Genomic DNA, 14,052 nt, shown 5'->3' on the forward strand with positions numbered 1-14,052 from the left:
AAACTGCAAATCCACTGCAGTGCATTTCTGGGTCCTCTGGATCAGAGGCTCGGAGGAGAGTGTGTTGGACTGAAAGGGAAACGGGTGTAAAAAGTGTGATCCTTGCCTTGAACCGTGTGAAGCAGCTGCTCCCAACTCGCTCTCCTGCACCAGCGGGGTGTGACGGGGAAGGCTGTGCGAGTTGCGGCGGCCTGGAATTGGGATTGCGGACGGACAAGAGGTGGACTCGGGGTCACCTCCTTGGTCCCGGGGACCCTGGGGCTGGTGTGCCCACGGTCAGACTCACTGTGCGTTGGGTGGCTCCCCGAATACGTGCCCGGAGCTGTGTGTGGCCGTGGGCCAGCCGTGCTGGTGGCTGTGGCCCGGGAACGGCCCTTTGCAGGAGGAAGGCCAGCTCCAAGCCTGGGGAGCAGCACGAGCTCGTCTCCTTCTGCTGAGCCAGTTCACCCTGCCCTCTTCTGAGTGCTGCTTTCCAAAGGGGATAGCATAAAACGTGGCCTTTGGAGGCCACCCTGTCGTACAGGATATCATAAGAGCTGCTGAGTGAAGTATCCGGCCTCGCTCAGCGCTGGCTGGCCCCACCGATGGAATTGTTTCCACAGCAAGAGAACAATACCGCTCCTTCCATCCAAGAAACATTTATTACATGATATGTTTCAGATGTCTCTTTGGGGAGGAGGGGAAAAGCAAAGGAGAAATAGATCTCTCTTTTTACGGCAGAGCAGTGAATGTTCCACCCCATAATGGATTAATTATCCCCGCGCACAGGCAAGGAGGGGCGGGCACGGCTGGAGCAAGTGCCAGGGTTGCACTCCAAGCTGAGCAGACGTAGATTTCTAACCGCTTTTTTTTTGCAAAATAAAAGGTGTAATTAATTAATAGGGAAGGGTTTGCATTCATTGTAATTCCTTTCCCCTCCCACTTTTCCTTTTCCCCTTTGATTCCATTAAATGCAAAGAAGGGCAGGGAGTTTAGGAGCCTCTTGTGCTTCTCCTTCCTCAGCCCTTGTCAGTCCTGCTGTTTCCTTTCATACCTCTGTCTCATTTTCTCTCTCTTTAAAGCCCTCGGAGGTCAGAAACATTTCCTGGTTTTCTTTTGCGTCCCCTGAAGGAAATGGTCTGGGCCAGATTATCTGCCAGTATAAATCGGCCCTGATATACAAAGTTCACTAGCTCAGTATCTCGCTGCACTTCTGGAAACTCCCTTCCATCCATCAGGCAGTGTAGAGAGGAGGACCATCCCTCTGGGCCTCCTTCTCCTCATTCGGGGAGGAAGGCAAGGGATTAATACTGACGACTGCAAATGCTACCCAGGTAGGATGCAGAGGCTCCAAAGCGCACGAGGGAGATGCTGTTATGATGCCATTTCCTAGCTCTTTCTTGTTTTTTATTTCCACCCAGCCAAGCTGCAGATCAAGCAAGAAATATAAATCCTGCTGTCCCTGGACTCCATCTGCTCGTGGCACTAAAGAGATATAAAGCATGTAGCCAGAGTGAGCCAGTCCATTAAGGAGTATTTTGCAAAGCAGGCTGAGTACGAGCTGGAGCCAGGGATTAAAGGATATACAGGAGCAATTGCAGTCTCTTTGAACAAAGCACAGCTGCTCCAGGGCACCTTACAGAAACCACCTTGCCCGGGGAGGACGGATTGGAAAAGGCCCTCCTCAGAGCTCTTAAGTCCTGTTGCTTTTATCTCTTTGAGACCCAGAGAAGGGCTGCTGGGAGCTGTTTTCGGATGAACATCTCCCTGGAAGTTTGGGCACGTTCGGGTCAGGAGCTCGTAGCTGAAGAGCTGGGTGCTCGCTGGAGGCGTGAGTGCTGGTCCCTGCCGGGCTGGCAATCCAACATGCAGGAGGAGGGCTGCGAGGCGGCCAAACTCAGAAAAGCTCCCTTGAAACACGGTTGCTGATGTTTTACCTCCCGTTGAGGCGAGGAAGGGATATGGACCTGCATCTGAACTGAGCCCTAGCCCTGGAGCTATGAGTTAAAAACCACATTACCGTCTCTCTCCTTACCCGGTGCTGTGAATGCTTGACATGGTTGGGTAGAAGGTTAAAAAAACTAACAGGAAAAAACCCTGCCAGAGCTGCTACCTGGCCGTTTTTTTGATGAAAAGACTTATTCTGTGGGGAAGGAATTCACCAAGTCTCAGAAAAGCCTGTGTATTTCTTTTTGTCTGATGCCTTCCTGGTGCGTTCATATCTCTTTTGCTGAGCATGGCAGTGGATGGGCATTTGGAGTGAGGATGCGAAGTCTCTCCCTCCTGTGTTGGTACCCGCCTTAGAAAGATGGGTTGTCCTCATCGCATCCCTCAGAGTCGCAGTGCGGCACAAATAAATAACAGGAATATGAAGAACTGCTGTCCAACACAGTGTTGCATTCAAGGGCTCTTGTGTGAGTAAAGAGCGGAAAAGACTCTGTTTCCAGTAATAGGTTTATAATGTCTGTTGTTCTTACGTCTGAAAAACAGGCTTAATGAGGCATTCGTTCTTTTACTGCCCTCTTCGTAACTGCTCAGCTGTTTTTCAAAGCTGGGTGACAAAAGCAAAATTGGGTCCTGATGACATTTGTTTGAATTCTGAAGTGAATTTGCTTGGGCAAAACCTTTCTCTGGTACCTTTCCAAGAACATTCAAGCCTTGAGATCTTTACTGGCAAAAAAAAACCCCAAAACCCCCCACACCTCATGAAAAGCAAATTTCAAAGTCACATTTGCAGATTTTTTTTTCCACTCTTGATACCTGCAGCACTAAAATATCCTGAGATAGTCTTAAAACAGATTGGAGAAGATTTTGATGAATGATGAATTGTGATTTCTTTTTATTTGCCTTCTGGTTCTGGTTGAACTCTTAAGGACCCACCTCTTGAGTTTTTCTTTGTAATCATGGGACCTAGAAATTGATTTACTCTCAGTCAGAAATGATGCATCTTAGTAGCTGAGCTTGCTGAAATGCAGGATTTTGGTCCCCCAACACTTTTTTAAAGTTGGGTTTGGTCCAGTTTGGACTGAAATGCAATTTTTTTTCAAATTTTCTTATGAACAGGAAATTCTAGAAACAAGGTTTTACAAAGACATGCTCAAGATCAATTGCTGCTCTGTGTAACCATCATTTTTGTTAGCTTCACCTGTACTGGTAAGGGGTTTCCTAGGATCACGGACTGGAATAGCTCAACTGGGAAAGGACTTTGAGAAGTTTCTAGTGCAATTTTCTACTCACAGGAGGCTGGCTATGAGATCAGACGAGGGCACTGAGGGCTTTATCCACGCAGGTTTGAAAACCTCCAAGGATGGGACCTGCACAGTCTCTCTGCGCAGCCTGCTCCGCTGCTTGGCTGTCCTCATGGGAAAAAAGTTCTTCCTTACATCGCTTGGCACCTCTCGTTTCAATTTCTCTGTTGTTTCTCACCTTCATGCTGTGCACCACTGTGAAGAGCCTGGCTCTGTCTTTTCAGTAATCCCCACATAGGTCCTTGGAAGCTGCTTTTTGGTCCCCCTAAGCCCAGCTCCCTTGACTGCTCCTTATGGGGCAAGTGCTCCAGCCCCCTGCCTGTCCTGGTGACCTCTGCTGAACCTTCTTCAGTTCGTCAGTGTCTTGCTTGTATGAGGGAGGAGGGGGGGCAAAAGTGGACAGAATATCTAGATGTGGTCTAAGAGTGCCGAGTAGAGGGAGATAATTGCTTCCCTCAATTTTCTGGCCGTGGTTCTGTATTACAGCCCAAGATGTTGTTGGCCGTCTCTGCTGTTGGGGCACGCTGCTGGCTCACGCTCGGCTCACTGTCCGCCAAAACCCCCAGGGTCTTTTCCGCAGACCTTCTCCCCAGCTAGTGTGTCCCTAGCCTGCATCATTGCAAAGGGTCCCCTCATCCTGGGGGAGGACTTTCCATTTGTCCATGTTGGTGTCACGTGCAGACCTGATGAGAGTGCGCTCCCGCACCTCTTCCAGTCACTGATAAAGATGTTAAGCAGGACAGGTCTCACCATAAACCTTGTGGTACGCCACTTTGCTCTTGGCCTCCAGATAGAATACAAACCATTAACCATGATTCTCTGAGCCTGACCATCCAACCATTCTCTTACCCATTTGGTTGTCCACCATCCAGACCATAACATCCTAAATAAAATACAAGAATAGTGTGGGCAGACAGTGTTGAAAGCTTTGCTAAAACAATGGTAAAGGACATCTAGTCCTCTTCCTTCATCTGTGAATCCAGTCATTCCGTCACAGAAGGTGATTTGGTTGGTCAGTCATATCTAGCCAAGGTGCTCAGAGCAATTGAGAAGGTCCCTTGATGCAGGGCAAAGGTAGCCCAGATGTGTAAGCCTGGACTCTGTGTCAGGGTCTGTATTAAAGCCATAGGGAAAAATCACTAGCCTTGATCACTCATTCCCTTCCTGCAGATGTTGCAGCCTCTTCCCTCTGGATACAGCTTCCTGAGCAGGATTGGAGATAAGTAGTGAGAAAAATATCTGAAACACTTTTATTCTTGATCCCTTACATTTTCCTGCGCCCCTTCATCTCTCCTTGTAAACCTGTGCCTGTGGTAGGACTTGCCCAGCTCAAGGAAGGTTGGCTGTACCAGAACTTCCCAGCTTTCTGCTGAAGATGCAGAACTGACAGGCAGCTGACACAAATGCATGCCCAGAACCTGGTAAAACAACAGGCAGGGATTTCCCAGAGCAGAAATCCAAGCAGAGGTCTTACAGGCATCCTTCCTTGAGCTGCTGAAAGTCATTTGGCTGTGAGGTGTTTCTGATGAAATGTGTCTGCTTCAATGGGTTATTGCTTTCCAGCAAAATTCGATTTCATCAGAAGACAACTGACTGGTTCTTTTCCTAATAAGTGCCACCAAATCATCTTGTGTTATCAATAAAGAAGGAAATCTGTCAAAAATTGAATTTGAAACGCAGAAATAATTATGTTGGGAAAAACCCTAACTTTTCTACTCAAGTGGGGAATAGTGCAATGCCAGGGGATTTACTAAACAGTGCAGTTCATATTTTAAATATTTGCTAAATGAATGTAGAAGCGATTGTTTGGGGAAGTATTTGTCAAATAAACTCAAACAACAAATGCATTTGAGGAAATTGGATTTGTCCACCTGATATTGCAGGAACAGGAAAAGAGGCTAAATTCATCAGATAAACTATTCATCTGAACTGTTTGTTCTCCTCTATCCAACCTCCAATCATTATTTTGGAGAAACTACATGCATTGTAGGCGCTGTGCAAAAAATTTATAGGAAACAGATCTCTAGCGGCTGAAACTCACAGTCTGAATGATGGACATGGCAGATATGGGAAGATTTAGCATTCAGCAGTCTGGGAAAAGAGGGGAGCCTGTCTCAGGCTCCGGAGTTATGAGTTTTAGCCCTGCATCCATATTAGAGCTTCAGAAGGTTTATTTCACTTCAGTTGGCTGCAGCATGATGGTGACAGGTGCCATCTTGGTCGACATGATGCGGATCAAACCTTGAGCTCAAAGTAGAAAGTGTTAATGCTTGAATGGAAGCGTCAGTTTATGAAGAAATGGCAGGTCAGGTCCTTTGGGACTTGAACACAGGCTGCGTCATGGGAGGCACCGCTTCCCCTTGGTTTATACACACAGTATCCTGGCTTCATCGCATTGCTCCAGGGTCTTGCCATCAGAGTGATTTAAGCCTGAGGGGGGCTGTATCGTGGGCTGGTGCTGCCTGTCTTCATCAAGTTATTTATAGGAAGTCCTTGGCCTCGTGTCTGAAACTAGCTGGGTAAATCTGACCTACTCTAGTTTGCAGGCAGGGAGTGCAGAAAACCATTTTAAGACTGCCCTGACTTTGTAAGGTGGAGGAGAGCAAATTACGGCACGATTACTGTGGTCAGAGCACAGACTAATTCCCAAATGGTTTGGGAAGCTGAGATCAAGACAGGAGGTGACTGTTGTTTGGAAATGCAAGTCGTGGGGGCAGGACCCAAGTTTTAGAGCTGCAGAAAGCAGAAACTGTAGCCTAGACCGCAAAAGGGAGATGGAGATGTCATGGAAGAACATGTGGCAGCAAGATTGGACAGAACTCAACCACAGTGCATGCAGCAGAGGTAGTTGGGGGAAGAGGTTAGGTGCGCAGCAGTTGTCATATTTACTCTGTAGGTATCTCAGCTGAGATCCTCAGGTGTGTCTGGTTACCAATCATTTCCTCTGAGACCTGGATCTCTGTGGGGGAGCTAAAATAATGTGTGTTGGGCTGGCAGTGGGGTTGCTTTGCTCTTCCAGTTCACAGAGAATTTCTTTGTAGGGCTGTCAACCTGGTGTTTTCTCCAACTCAAGAAAAATCTCTTTCTAAAGCCTCTCAGTAGGAGCCATATTTCAGAGTAGAAATGAGCAAGGTATAGAAATACTGAAAAAAAACCAAAGTGAAAACTTGTGGGTTAGAAAATGCAAGTCTGCCCTCTGTATTTACTCTTGGGGCCTTTTAGTATTTGTCTTTCACCTGGTTGTACCTAGAGGAATTGGGCATACATTCCCATTACACAGAGCTAGGGAAGAGCAGTGCACATGAGAGGGACAGACGCCCTGCTGTTCATTGGTCTGTTTGGGTGTTTCTCTCCATGACCTACCCAGTGGGCTTCATCTGGGACATGTGCTCTTAGCTTGCTTTTTAGCCTTATTGCAGCTTTGCCAAGCTAAAACCAGGTACCATTCACACCCCTGCTCCTTGGTTCCTGTGCAGGAGGAGTGCTGAGGCAGGGTGTTTTTCTGGATATAAAATCAGGGCCTGGCACTAGAAATGATAAGTAACCCAAACTTTTGCCTAAAACATGAACCGAACATGAATCTTCGGGGAGTATAAGAAAAGGTTAAGGAAAGAATAAAAATTATTATTAAGAAACCCTGCACACTGTTACATTTTCCAATTTGGCCTGGGTCAAGGAGCCAGACACATGAAATAGTGCAACGCCAGCTGTTTTCCTGCCATTTTTGAACAAGCTGAAACCTCCAAGTGTGCTGAAGCTTTTACAGGAAAAAAAGGTCCATCTCCTCTGTCTCTAGCCTCCCTTGCAAGATCCAGAGAGGTGCTCAGACATTAGCTCTGCCAGCTAGCCCTAAGAGGCAGAGAACAATCCCATCGATGTGGTGAGGATCTGTGTTTGGCCATGGCGAAGGATGTGGGGGAGACGGGATGGGACTTTCCTCTGCGTGGGGAGGCAGACCAGCTCCTTGTGTGTGGTGGCCACCAAAGCGGGGTGGGCTGTGCTCACCTCTTCTGCAGGATCAGGATGTGGCCCAAGTCAGGGGAGCGGCAAGGATTTGCTTCCCCTGCTCTGGAAATTTAGGCTGGTGGGTTTGGCCGCTCTTGCTCTGTGCTCAGCTTCAGCCAATGGATTCAGTTTCTAAGAACTTGGACTCAGCATTAGCAGCTGAGCTTTGGATTTGGCTAAAAATCTCAACCAAAAATCTTCTTGAGCGGGAGCTTTTCGTCCTCCAAGTTCTTGTTCTGTTGCTCCCCAAACGGTACCCTCTAAGAGATGCACCCACCCCAGCTCCTTTCAGCTCCATGGCCCCGGCTTTCTGTGGTGGGGAGGAAGGGGCTCCTTGACAGAAATCCCCTCCAGGCAATCACAGCAATTCAAACCGAATCCACCTTCTTGTGCTCTTTGCTGCTCTGCTGCGGAGCAGACGTGTGTTTGGGCAGGTGTGGCGTGGGAAGGCAGCCAGGCTCAGCCGCACAAATTTCCAGGATGGAGAGACCCTCCAAAGATAAGTCTGCAGTTTTGATGATGGGGTATTAAGTTTGTTGCTGCAGGGCACACGCTGGCCACTTTGTGATGCAGCTGTTGATGAAATCATGTCCTTATTCCAGGAAACTCTGCAAAGAAGCAGATCTGGCCTTTTTTTTTGTCCAGTAATGTACTGCAGCTATAATTGTGTCCATTCAATGCATTTAAAGATGAGTAGCAGCAAAATGAGGGCATAGATCTGGCACTTGGAAAAACTCACTGGTTCATGAGCAGGCGTGTGCAAGGTGTGCCTTACCCTAGCATGTACAAAAATGTCAGTGCTACACTTCCCTCTGCGTGGCTGCCCTCAATGGACAAGGGCAACAGAGATCTGTGGGACTCAGTAGGAGCTGTTCATATTTCTTGTTGCACAACTTGCCCTAATATTAATGCAGTAGCCTCAGCAGGACCTTGCATGTCGAGCTGAGCTGCAGCTCTGTCCCTGTTGCCCCAGGGGCAGGAGTCCTGTCTCCGGTGCACATGCTGCCCCCAGACCTGTTGATGGCTCGGGGATGAAGCCAAGAGGAAGGAGCTTTGCCTATGCCCCCCGCCACTGGGTCTAGCAGCAGCTCCTTTGACACCTGCACTTAAATGCTGGGCCAGATGCCTCGTGCCACTTCAGTCCCTGGCCCAGCAATATTAGAAGCAATGCTAATCAGCCTTTAAATGCTGGAGACATTAGGAGAATTATCTCTATATTTTATAGCTCTCTCGTGAATATTTCAGTGCAGTGCAGATGCTCCATGGTGGGCATGGCTCATGGAGTGGGGACTCTGCTTTACCAAGGGTCGTATCCTGAGTTGTTTCCCATATTGCTGTATAATGTTGCCTAGCTCCGGAGGAGGGATATTTAGTATTCCCCCAGCCCAGATTATTGTGTATGGCCCTTGTTGTACGAAGCTGCAAACGAGCATATGGGCTGCCCGTCGTAATAAAAGGGCGGAGGAATTAACTTGATAGAAAAGACTGGTGGCAGCAACTTGCATGCAATCTCCACTAGGAGACAGAGCTATTCAGTGCCTTTATGGGGCAGGGTCTGTCACCTTCTTTCATAGAAATCCTGTACATTGCTGTTTTATTTAGATCTCATTTTATACTAAACAATGCTAGCGCAAAAAAGGCCTCTCCAACACACCAAAGCCAACCCTCTCTGGACTTTAAGCACCCGATACGCTGGAGCCTCTGTGCTTAAAGATAATCCTCCTAGCTGCACTGCCAGGTTCTCTCTGTATTTGCTTTTCCCTATTTAACTGTGTGAATGAAATCAGGATTTTGCTTTCCCCTTGCAGCTTGTTAAGAAACAGTGACTGTGCCCTGATCTAATAGTAAGCCTTGACTACAAGAAGGAGTGTCTAGCAGAGCAGACAACAAATAACCACTGCAACTTGACCCTCTGTAACCCCTCTTTTTCCATGGGGGCAAAACTAGGCCTTTTGCTGAGAAAAATGACCTCCCCTCTGCTTTGGTTGATGTGTTGAGGGTGGAAACCAAGCCAAGAGGTGGCCCAGTACCATCCCTCAGAGCTGGAACGTGCACAGGGAGTCCTGATGTCTCCATCTCAGCTCTTCCTGGTGCACACAGAGTCCTGTTTAGATTGGCATCATCTCTTTCTTGTCACCTTACCTAGGCTCTGTTCAGCAGACCGCTTCGGCACGGGATAGATTTCCATATGTCACTTGTCTCGTTGACTGCTGTGGGATTGCCTGTGTGCTTAAAGGTTGGAATATATTTAAATAGCTTTTCCCCCTGGCCTAGCTTCCCAGCCTGCAAGAGTGAGTAGGTTTTTCCATCTTGACCTCAGCTGTGAAGATGGATGAAAAGAAATTGCTCAGGACTGTATTGCATTTTCTTCTGGTCGTGCTGAGCATTTACCTGGAGAGACTCATGACGTGGGGAAGAGCGCACTGGGTGGAAACCTGCCACCCGCCCCCTCTCCAACAGCTTCAGCTTGGTTCGTTTTCAAGCATGTTTTTCTGAGAAATGTTTTATTTAGGAAGAGAGTGCTTTGCCTTTTTTTTCTTCATGGTCAAAAAGGAAAACATTTTCTTGAAAACAAAAAGCAGGCAATGGAGAGCTGGGGTTATTTGCATAAAGTTTGGGCTTTGTCAAAATCCCATTTTCCTCTGGGAGGAGAGAGAGGGGACAAGGCCAGGAGAAAGCACGTAACGTGTGTCAGGTGCTTGCAAGCATTAGCATAACTTGTACAGTATTTCCCTTTGCTTCTCCTCTGCCTCCTCCTCTCGCCGCATTCCCTCTGACAGGGTCTCCATTGCAGAGCCTTCTGCTTTTCACACTCTTAAAACTGATTTCTCTATAGCGCTGGTTATTTGTTCTTCATCCTCCAAGCTCCATCTCCCTTCACCATTGGCCTCTGAACTTCTTGATGGACTCTTGCCACCGTATTTTCTTTTTATATCCTTCTTACTATAATCATTTCTGTTTTCCTCTCACAATCCCTCCAGTCAAGTCAGCAGATTCATCTCTGTTTGCACCTTTTAATCATCTGCTCTGCATTAAAGCCTCAGAAGCAGCTGCAGTTGCTGTCCTCAGGCCTGCTCTTACGGAGGGCACTGCAGAACGGGCACGAGCTGACATTGCTCCCACCCCTCCTTGCTGTATGTCCACCCTGAGAAATCTTCATTTGCAGGTGGATTTTCTTGGCTTCTGTCTCCTGGCTCCTGCAGTCTAAGCTGCAGCAGTGATGTAGCAGAATTTGTTTTGACAATAGCGAAAGATATTCCCAGCCAATTAAAAATATGATAATGGAAAGATGGGAAAGAAGTGCAGTGCTTCCTCTGCCTGAGGGATTTGTTGTGAGTTGTCACTGTGCTAAAGGGATTAAAAGAGCATACTGGAGGTCCATGTCAGATTGAATGTTAAGCTCCCAAGCTAGAGCCATGCTCTTGGGAGCAGGGAAACAATAATTCATTACTGGTAGGGATGGAAGGATTACTTCAGTAATTTGCTTATTGACTTGTGTTCTTTCTCATGCCAACACATACACATGTATGCACAGGCACACAATTACAGCACTCGTTTTATTAGCATGCAGCACTGCAGATGATTGAAATCTAGGATAATTTAAATAGTTTGTCCTCAGATACAGTGTTCAAGATGCCTTGGAGTGATTATTAATAAAGGGCCAAACGATGAAGGCCAGAGGTCTTCGAAGACTGAATTCACATCGCTCCTCCCATGTAAGGGTCTGGGACAGATGTGGTCATTTTGGCCAAATTCAGATGACTTCAAGGAGTTACTCTGGTTTTGTGCATGTTTCTCTCCAGAGTATGAAAAAGGATGCAGGTCTGGCAGCTGTGGGTTCTGTGCCTCGGTTTTCTGTCCATGGAAGAGCCCTGCTAGCAATTCCTTCTGTAGTGTTGGTGACATGGTTCAGAAGGCATCAAAGGCTAGCAGAGGCATAGCGACTGTGGTGATTGAACTTGAGACAGTAAAGATGGGCTCTTCAGAAGTACGCTGCGAATGTTGCTTTCAGCTGTACGCAGGGCGTGCTCCAGTTGCTGGGAGTCTGTGTCCTGGTGTTCTTGGGTGTTTCAGTAGACGGAGACAGCGCCATGGGTAATCTTGACATCACAACTTGGACTGTTTTCAGAGATGTCACTCATAGCGGGAATCAAGCATACAGGAAAGAGCTGTGTAAAGAAATGAGGTGCATCCATCCTCTTGTTCTAGGAGAGAGGGAGTCAGGAGGTCCTTGCCTTCACAGACAGGATCTCTTTCTAACCTCTTCTTTTCTCTTTTTTTTTCTCCTTTGCCCTCCTGGATCCTGCTATTGCTATTTACTTGGTTATCCTCTTCGGTTTCTCTCCTACACCACCTGAAAAGTTAAACCCCCCCAAGTTAAGCTAGAGCTGCCAGTTGCCTTGGAAGTGTGCTGTGCTCACTTGAAAGGAAGGTGGGGAAGGAGTTCAGACGTGTCAGGCAATTTCTGTGGTATCACTCACAGCTTTTGTGGTGGGGAGAGTCACACTGAAAGGGCAGGCCTAGCAAAACCTCTCCTACCTGTTCCTGTGGGAGGTAACAGCAGACTAAGTTCAGATCTCAGATTGTATTTTGGTGCCTAAATTCAGGCAAACACTCCGGGAAACTTCTACTTTTGCTGACTTGAAACCTGAAACATGTAAGTATGTAGCACTAATGAGTACCACGGTGCTCAGCTGACCAGGGAGATGGCTCTGGAACCAGAGAGGGGAGATCAGTTTTCCATCTTGGCTGTGTCACTCTCTTCTTGAGCAGGGTGCTTTGTGGGTGATCCTTTTTGGGTCTGGGCCGAATCTGACAGTACAATGTTGGAAGAAGTGATGCCCTAGGTGCAGTTACATTTCTGGGGATAGTCTTGCAGCATCAGGAGAGGCTAGCTGACCTAAAATGTGGAGAAAATGAAGATGTCTGGGCACAGTTGGAATTCTTCCCATTTGTTCTGCAGGGAGGACAGGTGGGCACTGAGCTCCTCAGGAGGTATCTTCTATGAGGAATGCTCTCCTAGCCCATCCCTTGCTTGTCTGCAGACAGTGGACTGAACCTGAGATGTTCCTATCCATTATGACTCCATGCAGGACCTTGGAGAGGATCTCAGAGAAGTCCCCGTGCTCCTCTTTCCCCTCCTACCTGTTGTCTGTTGCAATGGTAAAGGCATAAGGTGAGAATTTCCCTCACTCACTGTCTGTGTGCACAGGAGGGCTGAGCTCCTAGGATCTCCTCTAAGACAAATTATCCCACTACTGCCTGGCCCCAAATCACCCTCAGTAAAATCATTCAAGGTTGCTATGCAGAGCGATGTGGGGTTTGCTTGCTTTCCCCCAGGGAGCTGGGGAAGCATGGAAAGGGTTACATGAGACAGCAAGGAAAGACAGACTCTGCAGCAGTGTTGCTTTTTAACGGGCAGCCCAGACTTGTAATATCAGCATTTACTGAATTAATTTGCTGTGTAGCATCAGTAAAGCTCCAAGTTCTTTCAGTGAATTCTAGTTTTGAGAAAAAATCAAGAAAGTAATTACTTGTTTCGGTCATTAATTACTCACCACTGGACATTTTCGAAGGTGTAGTATGAAAAGCCGGAGGCAGCTATTAAGAACAGGTCTAATGCTATTGATCTATTTGTGTTTATTGTGAAATGTCTCTGCTTTTATGACATTTTATTGAACTGGAGGGTACAGGTGTGCAGAGCTGGGGTGCGTGAGCCCTTCTTTCCCATGTCGTGCTCCTGGCATTGCCCTGCTGGTGGGGCACCATCACCTTCCCAGAGAGTCCTGCAGAGGAAAGCCCTGGGCAGGAAAGGACATCTGTGGGGCAATGGGGACTCGGATGGTTCAGGCTGCTCTGCGCAACCAGAGCTTGAAGGCTCCAGCAAGGTGCAGGGCTGTGCTCAGGACTGATGAGCGATCCCCTGCCTGGGACAGTGCCCACTAATAGGACAAACCTGCCACTGGAGGGGAAGGAGAAGTGGAGCCAAGGGCTTTAATTTGCACTTTTGTCAGTGTATTTGACTGGAAACAGCTCTCCAGACCTTCCTTCTGCTGCAGACAACTCACCACCACTGCTTTCTTCATTACACCTTCTCATGGGTCAGTCCCACTGTGGCTGCTCACTGACGTGAAGTCTTGGAGTTAGACACTGTCTGGAAGAAGCTGTCTATTGAGGAATTGGAAGGGCAGGTGAAGGATGCCCAGTTAGTGGTATGTGCTGCTTTGATTCTTTCCTCTACCACCTCTAGGACAATTTCTTTCCTATTCCCTCAAAATGGTGTGGTCCAGATGCCATCTCTGAATGCCATAACACAGAGATGGAATTAATCCTTTTGGAAAGGTGCAAGCCAACAGCAGTGTGACTGTTTCCTGGTGAGCTGGACATGCTGCAGAAATGAGTGGCAGCATCTGGCAAACCACAGAATCGTCATTTGGTTTCCACGGAGGTTTTTCTGGGCAGACCTGGATCTCGTGAGGCTGGCGCTGGCTGAATCAAGATTTATTCTGGCTAGGTCCCCAGCAGTGAAAGGTGTGGTCTTGCCATATATAAGCTTAGAGGGAAAATGCCACTGTGCCATTATTTTTTTCCTGTACCCTGAAGACCTGGGAAAAGCAATACACATTTAACAGTGCCAAAGGCACGCGACAGTTCAGCTAGTCATTCCTGGCCTTTCTTCTTCTCCCATCGTATTTGGTATGCAAAACTGAATTGCACCCCTTCTCACTCGCTTCCCACGGGGGGAAAGGTGGCCTTTAAATCATCATATGATTGCAGATAATGTTGCAGAGGGGGAAAATGAGATGAACTTTAAACTCCC

Source organism: Apteryx mantelli, chromosome 9, assembly GCF_036417845.1.
Source record: "Apteryx mantelli isolate bAptMan1 chromosome 9, bAptMan1.hap1, whole genome shotgun sequence".
Taxonomy (NCBI): Eukaryota; Metazoa; Chordata; class Aves; order Apterygiformes; family Apterygidae; genus Apteryx; species Apteryx mantelli.